Raw genomic sequence first — 18,685 nt, 5'->3', positions numbered from 1 at the left:
AGATTGGTCTGGTTGTTCCTTTCTGTTCCCAGATTAATGCAGCCATTTATGCTCCCAAATGATACTAAATCTAGACTCTGTTTTGGTTTATTTTGATGGTTACAGAATAAACCAAACTCTTAGTATAGGCAAGAGTTCGTACTCACTTTTCATTTGCTGTGTAAACCCTTAGTTATTTAGGCAGGGTGAAGCTTCTGGAGCAACATTTTCTGGATTGTTTCAAGGCTGAGGGATCCCAAGACTGGCACATGAAACTGAACCAGGAGACACAAAGTACTTCTGCTCTCCAGCAAACCTCTGCAGCCAGGACACAGCTTTCAGCGCAGCTTGGAGCAGGAGTGAGAGCATTTTTGCCAGGCATGCAGTCCGAGTGCTGTGGCTAGAGGACAAGTTTGCTGGGAACAGGGAGAGAAGGTGGAGCAGCGGGAGGCCTCGTGCAGTGCTGGGCCCAGTGCTGACTGCTTTGCAGCACCAGCGTTGGTGCATTCGTGGCCCTGTGCTCTCTGCCCTCCCGTGCCCCGCATGATGCTGGCCGCATGAGAAACTCCTGCTGACTCACGTCTATGGGCTGGCATGGTCTTGGCTTTGCTTGGTTCAGTTCTCTGTTCTGACAGCATGGTCACGTTCTAGTACAGCATCCTCTTTGCTAAGTGTCCCTGTCTGTTGCTGTCCGAGCACTGCATGCATGTCCGTTTCCCAGCTGAAAAAGGTGCTGCTGGCCCACCTGCTGCTAACTCCCTCCCACTGTGGCCCACTATAAAAGTGTGTTTTCTGGGCCAGGAAGGGGCTGTGGGAAAGCAACAGAATGGCATCAGATAAGCACCCCAGTACAAAAGGGTAGGCAAAGCAAGCTTGCAGCCTGCCTTGCTCTGCCAGCCCCAGCGGGCAGCTGCTCCGCCAGCACTGAGTGCGGAGACAGTGGAACGCGAAGGAGTTAAACAGGCTTCCAGGGAAGGCGGGCTGGGGAGAGGAGGAGCAATTGGGAGTCCTCTTGTGCACAAACTTTCCAGAGCCTCAGTAAGCCCCAGGGAACCACAGGCCTATGTATGGGATGCCTGTTTATTTAGATCTGTTTTAGTTTAGATGCTTGGGGTCTAAATAGATTGCTATTTACCCTACAAGGTATGTATGGTGACAGGATATAACTTGTCACAGCAAACTGAACTGTGGGGAATGACTGTAATTCAGCCCTTAAACAGCTTAAAATCCAGCCTGATAGCAAGGGAGTCCTACAGTTATATTCAGAGACAAGCAATTGTTTGCTGTGAGTCATTAAGAGACTTGAGATCTGAGAAAGTACCAAAATAGCTCAGACATGCACCTATATGCGTGTCACACACAGATCTTACTGGTTCCTACTAGTGGGCCTTTTTACAGTTTAATTTCTTCTCTTTACCCATAGATAAACCCCTTGTGCATTTATTTTGTTAATGAAATGTTGGCTCTATTGGAATATAAACTCTGTAGAGGTTGCCAGAACATATAAAAAAGAACAGCCATAAGCTACGTTCATTATTGTTGTGGTATAATGCCAGGTCCAGAACTGCTTCCAGAAAGCAGGAGAAGGAGAAAAGAACTTAACATGTCCCTGACCTGTCCAGAGGGACAAAACAGAGAGCTTTTATTTTATTTGTTTCTACAGTGACTCAGTCTGTAGTAACTGGGTTAAAGTCCACTTAGAAACGAATAGAACAAAAGGCCTCCTGTTAGTGCTGGACATTTTCCCTCTTCAGATATCACCAAAAGGATTTAAAAAAAAAAAAAAAAAAAGCCCTCCAGCAGAATGCAGGAAACCACAAGTTTATGGGAATGTAGCAGCACTTTGGAAAGGAAAACACTGCCTCAAACTTTCATCTGCAGGTCTAGCTTTTTTTTTTTTTCCCCCTTGGCTTTTTGTTTTCCTTACCTTCTTTTCATCTCCTTGCAGCTAGAAGCATTAGCCAGGTCAACACAGAGCCTGGAGCAAACACTGGTGGGGAGAGCAGTTAGGTTGCAGGAGGTCATTGCCAGATCCCAGACAGAGGGGAAAAAATGGGTTGTGCAAATCACTGCAGTCTGCAATGGGGCTCCAGCACAGAGTGCGGTGCTGCAGCTGCGTCCTGCAGCTTCCAGTCCTGTACATGGCAGGCTGAGGGTCTTACTGGAGTCAGGCCCTGGATCCTACAGACCCTACTACAGGGGAGAAGAAAGGGCATTTTCTTAATTTTTGATTCAACGTTTTCCTAAGGAAAGTGACCTGGCAGTAACAGAAAAAGTGTGTTGGAATTATGTTTTGTATGTGAGAATGAGCATTTTATTTTGTTCTCCGAAATTTTCCTTTCCTTTCTTAAAAATAAACAAACAAAATCAAAACAGCCTCAAAACTTTGGAAATTTGCAGCTATCTAAAATGAAATGGAAAAGTGAAATTAACTTCTTACCCATAGCTTTAGCTATTATTGTGATCCCAGATCGTAGAAAGGAGTATGTTACTTTTGTTAGGTGTTCTGTGCTCGCCTAAATCAGTAAACAGCTTGACAAATGGTCTAATGAGCAATGTGTTGGGTGTAAGGAAGGAATGGGAATGCATAGCCAGAGCCAGGCCACATAAACTGACAGCTTAATTTAGACTGCTGCAGAACCATAATCTCAAGTGGTAAGCTTTTGAGCGACTTGACCAAGACTACATAGCACAGAAGTAGTTACTTTACTTAGTTACATGATGAATTCTATACCAAGTTAGAGAAGTTTAGGTCTTTTGCGTGTTGGCCAGCATCTATCTTGTGCTTGGCTTAAAAGTGAAAATAGTACTCTACTATTTATTAACTAGCACATGGTTCAATGCTGTCTTGTCCTTAATGTGATCACAGCTAGTCACATTTGAAAGCACGTTTTAAAACTCTGTCCAGAGCTAGAAAATAAAGCCTCACGAGCCAAGATGTTTGAAAACCCATTTGAGACTTCTTATACTGAAAAATTCCAATATCTTACACCATGTGTTAACTAACACGCTTTTGAGCACTGAGCAGAGATAAGAAGGGTGGTCATTCCCACCTGAATAGTTTTTTGTTCAGACCCCAGGATTTACATGCTCTCAGACGTAAGGTTAAACATAGCCATTATATTTAGCAGTAAACATCAGTAAGCATATGTTTTAACACAAAACCATCTTCAAGTGTAAATGAACTTGGATCATGCTTGGTAGCTTTTGCAGTTTATTACATGATGTGCTTTGATCTCATCCTTATGCATCAACTGTCCAGATGGAAATAGAAGCATGCTGCTGATTCATAAGGTAGAAGGCTTGCATGGCTCTGGCTAATAATGGAAAACTGGAGGATGTCAGTCTCTGCGGTGTCACTGTAAAATCATTGCATTGCCACATATAGAAAAACACATTCATTGCTTTTTAAGATCCAGACCATCCCCGATAACCAGTGTTGCCAAACAGTGCTCACGGGGAATAAGGAACAGCAAATACTCCTTGCAATTTGTTTGAGTTCAGAGTTTCTAACTCCACCTTTCTAAGCCTCGAGAGAGAAGCATTTTTCCTCAGCTCCATCTGGTTTGGCGCTCTGGAAAACTTCAGCTCAGCCCACGCCCTCCTCAGCCCCTGAACTTTCTAATTTTTCAGCTGCCAGAATCACTAACTGCCCGGTTTTATGTAACTCCAAATATCTGCAGTAGAGCTGGAGCATACATACATGGAGGAAGTTTTGTGGCTTTTAAGCTAAGCCCAGAAGTTTGTCTTAACTTTCTTTGGTGGGCGGGGGAGGAGGAGGAATGCAGTGAGGGTATACCTAGGACTTTTCAAAATAGATCAGAAATTCTGTCTGCTGGGAGGATAGGTGTAGTTTTGGTTTTGAAATCCCCTCCTTTTTGGAAGGGACTCAAAATACATTTCTTGGTTTGAGAGTTTTTGCTGTTATGTTTGATAAGTGTAAATACACCAAGAATAATTTTGAGAGATTTTCAGTTCTTCGTGCCTGTTGCTCTAGGGGACCAAATCTAACTCATAACAGCTATTGCCAGTGTTTGTACAGCCAAAAGGGCCGGTGGTTTTCCCCAACCCTAACTAACAGCTTCCCAGATCAATCTGCTGCGCCTGGGCTTCTGCAGCCAAGCAAAGCAAATGGACATGCAGCTTTTGCAGCACTTGAAGCTTTACACTCCACTCACAGAAAAAATGTCAGCCACTCAGAGGAGTCAGGCAGGGCGTGGAGGCTGGCATTTCCAGGACCCATAGCCTTTTCTTTTTCCCTCATTCTCTTCCAAATTGTTTGCAGACTCCAATGCAATTTTTGTGTTTGTCGTTTCAAAATAAATATGTTGTGGTGATTTGTGTGTTTGTGTGAAAGATAGTGACCTGGAAGACAGGGAGAATGAGGTTTAGCACTGTAATAACAAAACAGCAAACAGCCTATCAAACCAGAGACAACCCTGCAATAAACTAGTGTATCCAGACCTGTAATCACAAGTGACCTAGCAATAACAAATCAGTGCATGCCTATGAGTGTGGGAGAGAGATGAGCAGAAGTGAGAGAAATACATTCCCAGAAGAGTTAAGAGAACAGAAGAAATGAGGTGTGGAGTAGATGAACAGGAGTAGCACACGCTTTATGCGTGTTGTTTGTGCATGTACAGCCTAAGCAGTTGAAGTTAAAACTTTCTTCCTGTTTCCTACAACATACAAAAATTATGTGGTTCTGCCAAATGCTGAAACAGGAGCAAAAAGTCAGCATCAGTTCCTCTTGAAACAAAATTGAAACTGCATGCAAACAAGAACCTTTTAGCACATCATCCAAGTCAGAGTTGCTGTCTGTGAGCCAGTTGTGCCAGTGGTCTGTAGCCAGAGGAGCCAGTGCTAGGAGCTACCACAGTCATACAGGAATGAAACTAAATGAAAAGTAAAATGGAAGCTTACAGAAATAAGCTGTCAGTAAGGTTAGTTTTAAAGGGATGTGGTTAAAGATAAATATCAAACTGTGCATAGCAGAGCTATGTTAATGAATTGCAGTCTTTACAATGACAGAATGAGAATCCTTACACAAGTCAGACTGTGGATGTGGAGGTGTGATGCTCTTGCCATATAACTGAAAGTTTCCAGTCTCCTCCTGAACTGAAAAACTGTCTTCTTGGATGTGTATAAAATGAAGCTTTTGGCTTGGACAGCTGTCTCTCTCCCAGGGAAGTACCTGAAACAGCAAGAGAGGGGTGGATGCGCTTGCAAGTGCAGGGATTCAAGACCATGTGTATCCTCTGTCAATGCGAGAGATAAAAGTGTCAGTGCAAACAGAATTACTGCTTCAGACTCCTTAGTGGGATTTGTTTCTGAAACCCCTTTGGGACCCTGTTGTTGCACAGCCTGCGTGCTGCAGGCTGAATTGGTTCCTGAGTGCACTTAGTATTAAGAGACATTAATAATTTCGAACTGTCTGCCACAGCTTCATTTGGTGTGATAGGAGCTCCTGACCTCTTCAGGCTCTAATTCCCAAAAAAGAAGGGGACCATGTTGTGGCACATAGCTGTAGAACATGTGGACCCATGGGTGAACCTTCCAAAGGGGCTGAGTGTCCTTAATGCTTGGTGAGGATGGGAGGTATTTTACCAAAGTGCTACTTTTTTACCAGATGTCTTCACCATGCTGATTTCATGTAGTCAGAGAGGTTAGAGGTCTGAACAATGTTGTTACTGCAACAGTGCAGCTCCTGTCCTGAGTTGTGGAGTCTCCAGCATGGAAGCCCCTTACTCAGCACTGTTAGGTGTCTGTAGACAGTCCCAGGCTCAGAGGGCAAGAATACAGCTTCAGAAGGCTCAAGTGGAGGCAGCGACGACACTGGACTCACAACCGAGGTCAGGGACAAGACAGCTGCCCAATTCTGGAGGAGGCCACAGATGGTTGTCAAATTCAGGCTCTGTGGAAAGCAGCAGAACAGTGTAAGTGGATGTGTCTGGCTTTTTCTTTTCTTCCAGGACTGACTTGAGGGGCCGAGTAGCTGAGGGCTAAGCATACACTGAACGTTGTACGTTCTAGTCAAGGCACTGATCAAAGCTGGACAGTGGCACAGGTTGTGTGGAAGCAGGAGGTATTACCCTGTGTTGTCACATTAAAGGCTTTTTTCCTCGGAAATCAAATGTGGGCAGTGTGTTGGCATAGGACTCCTTCCTTCTCTACCTTGTCCAGGCCAGCTGGCTCAAGGCTGTAGAGCTTGACAGATGTGTCTTGGGCTGGGTGCATATCGGCAGTGTCCTCCCTCTCTTGAAATTCCTCCTTTCACTTGAACCACTGTTGACACAGTGGAGTTATTTGTGCAGAGGATGAGGAGAACTGAAAAGCAAGATGAGGTCAAGAAGTGCAGCTTTGAGCACACATGCAGAGCCACTCTGAAGTGGAGGCTGGAATGACAGAAATGACAAGGGTGGCAGGCTTGGCTCCTGGTGCTGACGTGGGGCAGAGGGCCAGAGCCCAGTCCTTTCTGTTGTCTACGACAACGTACTAAGGCTTCCCTTCCGTCTGCACCTCCGCATGCAGGGGCATATGGGACACATACACGGTATGTAGCGCCGAAATGCCAATTTAATGCTGCGCAACAAGGCTACTTATACCCGTACACGCGACCGCCCCGGATACCCGTGACCCTAGAACCCTCCCCTGGTGCACGCAGGCGCCGCCCATCTTCTCCCACACCTTTCCCTGAAATTGCTCAGGAGAGAATGGCCCAGGATCCCTCTTACCCTCCATAGTGGGATGGCTGTGAGAGGACTGAGAGGTGGATGTTGGTGGGACACATTACTTTTGAGGTCAGAGTTGCCCCACGTCCCATTAGCCGGGTAGAGGTGTCTGCTGGGAATTCTCTCAATACAGTGAAGGCACGCTGCAGGCCCTTACAACCTGTACCCCATTGCTTCTGCCTTCACCAACTGCCAAGTGGATGGAGCCAAAATCGACCTTGCATTATGGTGCCAGCCCCAGCTCAGAGGATGTGCATATGTTTTTCTAAGCTACACAAATTGACATAGCAAATAGTCCCAGCATGGGAGGAAAAGGTAAAACACTGTGACTCATTTCAACAAAATGCAGTAATTAAAAAGCATGGTGATTAAAAACATGCCAGAAAATATCTTCAGATCCTAAGTCACTCTTGCCCAAAATAAGCAGTGCACGTGCACATTTGGAGGAAAAGGTAGTACTAGGTGTTTTCCTCTTTCAGCCTATGCAGTTTCTGGATCCTCTGCAGCCAGTTTGCTTCTTTGGACTGCTTTGTCCAGGGTAAAAGATTAATTCAGGAAAAAGCTTAAGTTCTGTCTCTTTGGATGATCAAAATGATGGAAAGTTACAGTGAGCTTGACTGTATTGGGAATGAGTTTGTGTCCCAACTTCTCATCCTGGAAATTAGCACTTCCATAATGAGGACCTATAGTATCTTGAGAGATGAGATTTCAAAACTGCAGATAGCACATTCTTGTGAGATTTAGCAGCAGCCTTCTGGAAGGTGTTCTGTAAAACTTCCTTTTTTATCCTCCCTTTCTTATTTTTATTTTCTTTCTGTTTCTTCTTCTGCTAAAGATGAAACAACAGACCCAGGCCTCTAACTTTTGGGAGAGTCAAAAGTATTCAGATTTCAAATGGCATACACATGGCATAACAATGGGTTAAATCAAAACACACACAAAACCAAACATCTCTGTTTTCTAAGAAAGTTTGCTTACAGATCCAAACATCATATCTAAATTAAATTCTTGTTTCCCCACTACAGGCCAGAAACCATGGTGAGATAAGTAAGATCAGATGGGGAAAAAAGAGGCTCACATTTACAGCAGAAAAGTTCTCAGTGTAATAGCATGTCTTTGGCTGTCCTGTCAAGGAAGGAAAAGAGGAATCTTTCTGCCTACTCCCATTTTACAACTGGCTAGGTACACTCACTTTTTTAGCTTTCTTCTGAATGAGTTTTTCTGGGAACAGAATATTGGCAGGATCTAGAACACAAACCTATGTTCCCTTCTGCCTGGCCTCTCTTACTGAAACTAACTTTAGATGAAACACTGCATCCCTTCTCTGTATTGTGCTCAGTTACAAGCAATGGCTGAGTTGTACAGGAGCTGTAAGGAAGGCCTCAGGCTCTTACCATGACCCAAGTCTCACGCAGTTGTAGAAAACAGACTGTGCAGCAGGGTGTGCGACAAGGCCAAACAAGCAGCCAGGTGGAAGGAGTGGATGACAAGGGAAGAGGAGGCTGAACTATGTATCTGACCTCTGCAAACTCTGCTGGGAAAATTCAGTTCTATTGTTATTCGTGCTGAACTGAAAAAGAACAAGAAAATCAGTGACAGAGAAGGGAGACTAGATCGCATCAAATTGGAGATGAAAGAATACATCAGTGACTCTCATTTGAGACCCTGGTCTGTGCATGGACTTTAGGATCCCTCTCCCCCTTGTTCCCACACAGCTTTCTCAAGCTCACAGCAGGGCTGAAAGCAGAGGAAGGAGCGCACCCACCGTATGTGACTGACTGTATTGCCACTGTAGGAACAGCAGGACCAAGAGCCAGAGTCACAGAGTGGGTCTGTCTGTCTCCTGTGACTGTTGCCAAGGGGTGCAGTGTCATTAACTAAGCAGATCCTCTCAGACTTGTGACAGGCATGAAAGAGGAATTAAGCTGAATAAGTCCATGGCAGAGTAAGAGACACTGCTGAGGACTTCTGAGCGCCTTGCAAAATTTTGCACTGTGACTTCGCGTTGTTTTATCTTTCTATTGGAAAAGGTGCACACAAGCCTTCAGCAGGCAAAACCTTGACAGTGTTTTCACTTCTGTTGTACTGCTTTGGTTGGAATCTCCTTGCTCGCTATCTGAGTGCAACTTTTCATTGCACAAGAAACCACAAACGTGCTGAGGCACCACTTTTGCAAGCTGAACACAGTGTGACCACATATGTGGGTATGGAGCACAGGGTTCTTTCCTCCCCCTGCTCGCCGACCCCAGCACAGACGCTGTCAGCTGGCCATTACTCCAGGTTGCCGTGAGCCTGTTCCCTGGGTCTCCCAAAGTGCAGCTTAAGTTTCCAGCAGGAGGGCTTGAGGGACCAAGGAGGAGACCTTTTGCCCGCTCCAGCGACTTGTGCATGCCTGGCGCTGACCTTCCCTGCCCTTCGGCCTCTGCCCTTCTCTCCTGACCTTGCGGGATTATTCCTGCTGTGCCTGCTCCAGGACAAGGCCCATTGGCTGCGGCTTTAATGTCGAGGGTGATCATGAGAGGAAAGCAGAAAATCCCCCTCCGATGAGTGGCTTTTGTTGAGGGCAGTAATCAATACCCTGCACCGAGTGCAGTGCTGAGGAGAAGTATGTTAAGCCTCCGCCTGCTGACCTCCCCCCGGCGCCGTCCTCTTCCCACAGCACACATCTCCATCTTCGAGATATCAAATGATGCCTGTCCCGCTCCGGTTTTGGCCTCAGGAGCAAGATGGAAGGCAGAGTTCTCACTGGAAAAGCTGGTGGCAGATGAGGGGAAGCCAATCCCCTTGCTCCTGCACCATAGGCAGGGGCCATTTTGTGTTTGTTTATTTGCTTTTCTCTGAACCCTGAATTACCGGGCAGTGCCGAAGGCAGGTCACCAGACTCGGCAGACAAGATCTGTTTTTGCAGATTCTCCGTCCCTTCTTAGCAGGGCTTGTGGCCCCTGCATCATATTCAGGTCATGCCAGTGGGGGAGTGAGAAACTAGACCTGCAGATTGCATCAGGGCTCTTTTCCTGGTCATGCTGGTTGGTTATAATGAGAAAATACTCCAAATTCCTAGTGAAAAATCCTTTCTTCCTTTCGTTATAACTGGGCCAGACAAGCTTAGCTAGCACTGCAGCACTGGATGATGGTTGTCAGTTGTGTCAGGGTGGGAGGTAGGACTCCCAGATCCTCATCCCAGCTTTGTTTCTCAGTTTTTTTTATATAAATGTGAAAATCACCTAACTTGCTGTACATTCTGTCATACTGGGGCATGAAACAGGATCAGTGATACAAACCCAAATGTTGTTTAAGACCTGAGTTAGCTAATGTGAGTGAAAAGATCCTTCAGTGAAAGCGACTGAAATGCACAGTGGTAGGACTTTCTCAGACTTGATTTCTGAGCAAAGCTGATTTCAGTTGCAGCAGCACGTATCTTAAAAAGGTGCTTCATTTTTTGAATTCCCAATCCTCATCTGCTGCAGAAACTTACATGTTCTGGACAGTAGATTGGATCCAAAATCAATGAAGACTTCAAATTCCAGGTGCCTTGCCTCATCACTGAGGCATAAGCTGTGAGGTGTTGAAGCTGGTAGCCAGCAATGCAAAATGCTGTAGAGAATGTATCAAATAAATCTTCATGCTGGACTGTGCGGTGCAATTAATTAACTCATTTTTATGATTTTTTAGTTGCAAAATCTAGCGTATGCTCAACAGAGGCTAGAAGTTTGGGGACTCGAGATTTGTGTGTATGATATATTGTCAGTCTCTGTCCTGGTGTGTGAAGATAACCTTAGATTCCTTTCCTGTGTATTTCCCATTTCCCCTTTTATTTTCACTTGTGTGTCAAATCACAATTTTCCCATACTTTTTAGTCGTCTTTAAATATTTTTAAAACATTCTTTAGCCTCATGGTAGTCCTTGTGAGTAAATGTGATATCAAATTAAATATTTTACAGATGGGGAAACTGAAATACAGGGTATTAAATAATGTAATAACTTAGTGAATTCGAGACCATTTGCAAACTTTAGAATACATTTCCCTGTCAGCCTATATCTTATATTTTAATATCAGAAAGCCATCTTTGAGCATTCTTTAAGTGAAAAATGATAATTGTGTGACAGCGGGTAAGGTACAGGTAGTGAACATAGTCATTTTAGAGGAAATCTGTGGGAATTCCAGATACTCATCATATCTCCACATAGCCAGAAGGTTATGTTTTATATTGCATTATTTCCATTGGTTTTTGAAATAGTTTTGAGACATTTACAGATGTCTTGATTGGAAAAAGCGCAGCTAAAGGTTGAAGCCCTGATGACCACTATAATGGTATGAGAATCTGTTGGAAAAAATACCTACCCCTCTTTCTTTTGGTGTTCACGTAGCCTCTATCCACATAATATCTGAGCATCTTGTATGTATTTAAAAATAGAAATAACAATAACAAACCCTCTGTCTCTCTCTTCCTTCCCAGCCTGTAAGCGAAATAACTATATCTGTTAAAAGGACTTTTTCCTTGTGGGTTCTAAATATTTAGCTGTGGTTTTGCACAGTTTATCTACTGTTCCATTACTCCACAAAGAGGGGGGAAAATGATGCCATTTCCATTATTTTGTAGAACTCAGAAAGCCACAGTGTTATGTGTTCCGTCTACTGATTCCCATGTAGAGTTTAACCAACGCCATTCCCAGCACTGTTCATTCATTACTTTATTGCTGCGCAACCAGGGATGTTCTTGGCAGGATCAGGTGTTGTGTAGACCACATGTGATGTTAAAAGAAAACTGCTGTGTTTGCTAATTTCAGCCATTCACAATACTTATAACTTGATACAGTAACATTTTTTTAAGCGACGATCTTTTTTTTCTGCTTTGTTTTTCTTTCTGGCCTTCATCACCTTAATATAAAGCACGCTGTTGTAATGATCAGCTTCATTTCTCATTCAAATTTCTGCTTTCTCTTTTGACATAGTAGTGTGTACAGATCCATGTCTTCCAAGTTAATTATTTTTTAAAGCGCACTGTACAGAAGTGCAAAGGATTTTCCTGAAGACACTGAGATTTATGGCCGCTGCTAGACCCTTCCCTAAGGCAGTTCTGAACATTCATCCCTTTCACGTGCCAAATTTCTCACATTCATCTCCCTGGAAATATCTGAAGGTCTTGAACTGAGCAGGTAATCTGCACAGTCATTTGTGCAGAGGGAACTGGGTTTGTTGTTTGGCAAACAAAGTGCTGCATGGGACATGAATTCTAACCTCTTTAAGTCCTCCCAAATGCAGCTACTACAGAAAGTAAAGTTTGTGGCTAAAAAGGTGCAGTTTGCACTGCGTCCCCGTCCTCAGAGTTGGTCGCTGACTTGTGCGTGGCCTCGGACATCCCGATGGGGCCACGTTCCGTAAGAGTCACCATCTAGATCAACTTTTTTTTGCTGTTGCAACTGTTTGTGTATCCTACATCAGGGAGGCATGAGGAGAGACCTTGATGTTCTGTGTCACCGTAGCAGCAGTCTGTTCTTTCGATACAGCATGATAATTGCTAGCGTGTCTAAAATTTCACCTCTTCTGCCAACATTGTCTGTATATTTTTTTTTTCTGTTTGACTAAGCAACAGGGTTTATCTTCACCTTTTATTTGAGCTTAGGAATTCGGTTGGATGGGAAGTAGTGCTATCATTTTGTGAAGTGAAGACAGTATATAGATAGGCGTCACAAATACTCTCCTGGCATTCAGAGGTGCTGTGTCTCACACATTTATACTTATCTAATGGTATGGGGAAGACTGTGGGCCTCTGTGGTTGCAGAAGTGTCTCCAGTTATCATGGGAGGAGAAGGAATGTGAGACAAGTCTAGTTTTTTTATATTCACATACAGATGAGCGTTAAACTGAGACAGCCGCATCTTGTGATCATTAGAGCTAAAGGCTGCTGAGAAGTCCTATAATCTGAGTACTTCCTGCCCCTTTCCTCATGGTTAAAGACAAATTTCCATAACAGAAAATATTTCTCTTTCCAAACTGTCACATTATTTCCAAGTTACACAGTCTAGCAGTAGAATAAGTAATTAAGAATAATTCTTGGTTCCAGAAACAGAATACTGATACTTGTCTGAATGTATCATCTGCAGTGCATTTCACGAAACATCTGACTTTCCCGTAGGAACCTCCATGCTGTGTCCAGTTCCTTTATACCCCTAGAAAAGCAGCATTCTCTTCTGCTTTCCAAAGAAGGATGTCACAACTAATAACAGTTTAAAACTGTTACTATCAGAATTTGGATGAAAACTTCAAAAAGTGCTTTCTCTTTGTAAGTTGGTTCTGCCAAGATATTATTTTTTCTGTCGTTAATTACTGAAAATAGTATTAATTTGGGAAAAGGAGATCTGTGTTTTTTGGTTAATCTGCTTGTGGTGCCTAGCCATCAGTTCTCTGTTTTGGGAGATGATTCTCTTATTTTTTACAAACTCGAGTATGTACAAATATTCCAGCAAGAGTCTCCCTGCTGATATGCACAAGAACACCCAACTTCTCCCATCACTATTCTCCGAAGTCCTTTATGTACTCCAGTCCATTTTGAGACCAATTCTGAAGTCACACTCACTAGAGTAGGAACCTGTGAGAGACTTGTGGAGGCTTAGGTCAGTGCCTTTATTCTAGCTCACTTCTCACTCACCATGCACCAGCCCATGTGTACACTTATCCACCACTGCAATAACCTTCACCCTCCTCTGCCTTCCTTTCTCTCTGTCCACCTTATTCCAGATACCCACCCCAAGCACTTCCTCTCTACCTGAAGGTTAGACTACACCTTTAGAATATAGGAGTAGGAACTCATACTTGGAGTATGAGAGCAGGAGCCCTGAACTCTTGAATTCTAATCCTACCTCTGACATGAAGATGGTGGGCAAGATATTTTAGCTTTCATCTCCTGGTTGTTACCTTGGATGGCTAAGCAGGAAAATAATTCCTAGTTAAATGCTTTGCAGAGGTTCTGTGGGCTTAATTATTGGTCTATGTGTTAGCAATATTAAAAATACAGGCAACTTTGTAGCTGTTGAGGATTTTAACCACAGTCATCTCTTTCAGTGTCTCTCATTTTTTAATTAACAGAAGTTAGTCTTTTAACTGTATAACTTAATAGCTTTACAGCTTTGAGTCTTTGAAAGACACCATAGCAGATCTTCTGAAAACGTAATTACACGCAATTGTGTTATTATACTTATGGCTAAGAAATTTACTTTGTGCATTAGCAGAACAGGAAAGTAGGACTGCTTTGCTCTTATCAGCCACTTGTCACAAAAGCATCCAAAACCCTCTAAATTTATGCCTTGGTCCTGCACTAAATCTGTACACCACACCACAGAAACAAGAGGTCCTTTTGCCTGCTTAAAGCATTGCCTGATTATAGACAACACTTTTTAGGAATGGATCTTGCAAGATATACACCAACAAGAGCACGTCTTACTATTCTCATTGTACTGTGCAAACTGCATAATACAGTGCACTGTAGGAAGTGGCATTAGCTAACGGGGGGTTCCTGTCTGCCTTCTCCACAGTCTACAGCAGGGGCTGTAAGAGCAGTCTCTGCATCCTTCATTTTACAATATGGAGTGAATGATAGTTCTTGAAATAAACCTTCTTATAATTACTGCTTAAATTAAGGGAAATACATAAAACTACAGCATCAGTAAGGACCACACTAGTTTTGCAATTCTTTCATGTTTAATTGCTTCTGTTGTTTCAGCAACATAGATAAGAGTACTTTTAGCATATACATCCAAACCCATTTGGCCACAACACTTACTCAGCCCTCCGTGACTGAAGTTGCATGCACATACAAAATGGCAGAAATGCATATCTCTTTTAGATTTACTAATTGTGTAGGACTGAAAGGGTTAAGAAAAACCTTCTGCACATACCTGGTATATAAAACTGTCATGTAATCAAATGAGAGGAATGCACTCCACTGTGTACATTAGCAAACACTCCATGCAAGCTGGCTGGCTGAGGCTCAGGGTTTTCAGTGCTGCCTTGCACTACAAAGCCCTTCTTTGTTCTCTCAGCTCTGTTTTAAATATCTGATGACTATTCCACACCATGTTGGTGCCAAATCCCCTGCTTCATTGCAGGCTTTTTACAACAGCACATTGTGGGCAGATCGGATGGGGATGGGCTGGCGGAGTGTGGGTATCTCCCCTTTCTTTGCTTCTCAGGCAAGTCCTCTCACCAACTCGTATCTCCCTGTAATTTCTGTGGCCCCTTGTGCAGCCACCTGGATAGTTTTCAAAGCCAGAAGGAGTAACTAAGGAGTGCAGAAATTCAACTTGGATTCTGACATGGCCACTGCATTCAGTGAGTGTGCATGCGGATGGGTGTAGTCAAGGTTCAGCCAAGGAAGGCAAATGAATCAAAGAGTGTTCTTGCAACAAATATTTTTGTTGAAACTTGTTGTGCCTATACTGTTGTTGGCTGGATTTTGCCTGAGCTTGCTAGCCAAGTGGGATTGGGCTTTGAAGAATATTAGATGAAAGATTTCCTATGAACATGCATACAGAAAGGCAGGAAGTAATGCTGATGACTCAGGAGATGGTGATGTTCCTTCTTGATTTGGAACCTAAATACTTTCCCGGAAGGACTTTAACACAGCTGCACACATCTCATCCTCTGTTAGGTGAGATGTTAAACTAGGGTCTCATCTCCTTGTTTTCATATGACTTCTGCCTATATTTTGTTTAGAAAGGTGATGTAGCTTTTTGTACAAGGCAATTCTATGGTGTTGCCTTAATGGCTGCATTGATACTGGTTCTGCACAAAATATGTATTTTTCATTTCAGGGGGAAAAAGAAAAAAAAAAAAGGGCTGCTTCTGTACAAGGAGACGTACAATAAGAATATAGCATCTTCTTTTTGGTCCTAAACCTACTAACTCTGTTCATGAAGAGTACTTTTATTTTTCTGAATAAATATAGGGTTAATGTTATTTCTTCCAGTGCTTCAGGATTTCTGTGCATAAGCACTGGGGTAGGAAATAAACAGTAAGCTTTCTGGGTTAGGAGAAGATCTTACACAATATTATTTTAGTAGTGCTGCCCACTTTTGGCGATTAATGTGAAAAGAAGCTAAACTGCTCGATTTCCTGTTCTGTTTCTTGTTTCCCTTCCTGAAGCTCCTTGGCATCCACTTCTGGTGTGCTGGAAACCCTGCCCTGCAGTGGGTGGCTGCAGTGCCTTCTAAAATAAACAAACCTGTTTTCATTCAAATGTCTTCATTTCACATGCAAATATTTCCTGGTAGACTCAGTAAGAAACCTTTTTCTTAAGTAAAACCTATTTATTAAGGGCCACTTGAAGGTGCACTGTAATGCTTTTGCTTAATCATTTAAAATCCATGAAAGCTTAAATCACTGAAAGTATGGTTTACAGTGCTGTAGAAGCTGTGCAAGGCCATATTCTCCATTAGAGCTCTGTGGCCTAAATAGTCCCATTCAGCTCACGCTCTGCGTAACTGACTGTGTATCAGAATCCTACAGGGGACGTGCAGTGGCTGCTTAGGCTATGCAAGTGCAGTCGCTCTTGTCTTTGCCATGTTTGTTTTCGCTAGTGCAGGACTGAGTACTTCACAAAGAGAAATTAATTTTCTCTGTGGTAAAGAAATAATACATGATGAGGAGTTGTTACTGTCATTTCACTCAGACGTGATATAGCAGGAGTCAAAAGAACTCTCCTAGTGGTATATAGAAGTCTGTACCAGAATCAGAAACTGATTCCATATGTCACATGATCCAGTTCAATGCTTTATTCATTTATCCATTGGTTCTCATTTTGTATAGTACCTCCCATCACATACGCAGTCACAGGCAAGTTCACAGATGTGATCCTGTCCTGTTAGGCAGAGAGTAATCAGCCATTGAGAGCCTCACTTTTTAATACTGTGGCAGAGGCTATGAACATGGTACGTGTCCCTTTTAAAAAAAAGAAAGAAAACACCATGATATATTTTTAATTTTCTCCCAGAGTTTGGTGGAAACCAGGTTAATGATTACTGTTTTTCCAAAGGTGAAACAATTAGCTTTTCTTACGATACTTTAAGATGTTCCTGCTTCCTCTCTTTGCCCCAGCGTCTTCACTGTCACTCCACAGAGGTAACCCTTTGGAAGAGAGTAGCTGTCCAAGTTGGTCTTGGTCACATCTCTACAGATGAATGAGCAAGGTCTCCAAAATGGACTGACACTAGAGAAGTCTTCTACTGTATGTACCAGATTCATTATTCTGGATTCTCCAGAACTTTTCCTCCCTTTTATCTCATCTTTATCCATCGCTGGCTGCTGTCTGTCAGCCTCCCACTTCAAAGCCCTTGCATATTCCCAGTGCCCACCCAGCTGCTTGCATAGTGGTGCTCCAGCAGAGGGACGTGCACTTCTGTCAGGAAGGTAAGAACTCACTCATTTACTGTTATGTTGCTATTTTTTAGGTCCATTATCAGTGCATTTATATGGTGGTTTTGATCATCTTAGCAAAGAGAGATAGTATTTCTCTCTTCCAGGTTTATCATTCATCAGAAGAGTGTTTATTTACTCTATAAAGGTATCTTAGGTGACTCTCAGCAATCACAGAAAAGTCAGGCTTTTCAGAGACAAACCTAAAATCAGTACCCTACCTTGCAGGTGGGTGCTATGTCCTTCAGTGCAGGCTGCCAGGAAAAAGGATCAGGTTAGATCTGGAAGGACTTGGGAAACGCTCCAGCTTTAAAATGCTCTAAGAAGCAAGTTGGTCTCAGGGGGAGGACTGCAGCTGACATAAACCTAGAGACACTACAGAGATCTGCACCAAAAAAACACAGACAAAGTAAAGAGAATGCTATGTGTTTAAGAGCTAGCTACATTTTGTTAGGAGAAACAGAATTAGGCTGTTTTCCTGGCAGTCATTGTTTGGTGGGGCTGAAAGAATGAGCCAGGTATTATGCCATTACTTTAGATGGGACATTTGGGAGAAATTAAGTAGTTTTTTGCGCTCCCAAAATACTAATGGGCCTACTCAAAAGTAGGGAGTTCAAGAATGAATGCAGAGCCAGAACAACTGGGATTCTTGATCCAAGGTGATTGAAACTGAGCAAAGAATGACCACTTCAAGTAGAGCTCTCTTCTTACTGCTACTGCAGACCATGTGTACCTGTGTCCCACATCAAGTGTGCTGGTCCTGTTTTCTGTCAGGCAGATTGAATGTCATGTGGGTTTACTTTCTTTCTCTGATTTGGTTGTGTCTGAAAACAACTTGTTGTTGCCATTCACAAGAAGATGCAATCTTGATGAAAAACAGCTGTATCTGTCCAGCTGCCATACTCATCTACTGTCATCTGCTTCATTCCAAAGCAGAACCTCCCACTTTGCTTTCAGTTTCCATGACTACACTACAGTGACAGACACCCTTCTAACTACGACTCAGCTTCCAAACTTTCTCTCACCAAACTTCTTTGTCTTTCCTGTGAGCTTCTAAATGTTTGGGCTCAAACCTTCAGTCCCGTGAGTTCCATATACGTCAGTAATTGCATACATCTCTGCCGTTGCCAGGCTCTCTGCTTTTCTCTGAACACAGCTGAGCATAGAACTTTTATCAACTGGTGGAAGTTGAACTGTGAATTGGAAGAAGAGCAAATGAATCAAAAATTCCCAATATGTAAATGCAGTGTAGGAAGAGCCCCAGCTGACCATTGACTGAAGAAAAAATTACTGGATAGAACAAGGAGAACATCCTTCCTTCTTTCCAGTGTAAAATAAATGCTTATTAATAAGTAGATGGTGCTGGGGGGATACATTGTGAAGTGTGAAGGTTTGTTTTTTTCTGAGAGCACCACCATACTGCTCCAAGGAAGAAAAAGATTTCAAGTGGCCTTTCTCCACTTTGTTGTCAAGTCAGCCTCTGAATATCCCAGGATAACAAGAGTGCCTGATACACTAAGCAGATGCGCCTTGAAGGATGTGAGGACAGCTACTATATTGGGAT

General features: G+C 43.2%; 1 protein-coding gene and 1 long non-coding RNA gene across 10 annotated transcripts in view; one reads left to right on the top strand and one right to left on the bottom strand.

The window, feature by feature from the left end:
- The window catches only part of RAD51B (RAD51 paralog B), a 350,163-nt gene that overhangs the window by 290,271 nt on the left and 41,207 nt on the right, over positions 1-18,685 (top strand). The window lies entirely within an intron of this gene.
- LOC110402076 overlaps positions 1,793-18,685 on the bottom strand; it is a 54,906-nt gene continuing 38,013 nt past the window's right edge. Inside the window, exon 4 of the long non-coding RNA XR_002440883.1 lies at positions 1,793-5,893. This is a non-coding gene — a long non-coding RNA (uncharacterized LOC110402076). The remainder of the gene's footprint in view (positions 5,894-18,685) is intronic.

The sequence above is a fragment of the Numida meleagris genome, chromosome 6 (genome assembly GCF_002078875.1).
Source record: "Numida meleagris isolate 19003 breed g44 Domestic line chromosome 6, NumMel1.0, whole genome shotgun sequence".
Lineage (NCBI taxonomy): Eukaryota > Metazoa > Chordata > Aves > Galliformes > Numididae > Numida > Numida meleagris.
Note: the sequence above shows the minus strand (reverse complement) of the source record. Positions and strands in the feature narration are given on the sequence as shown.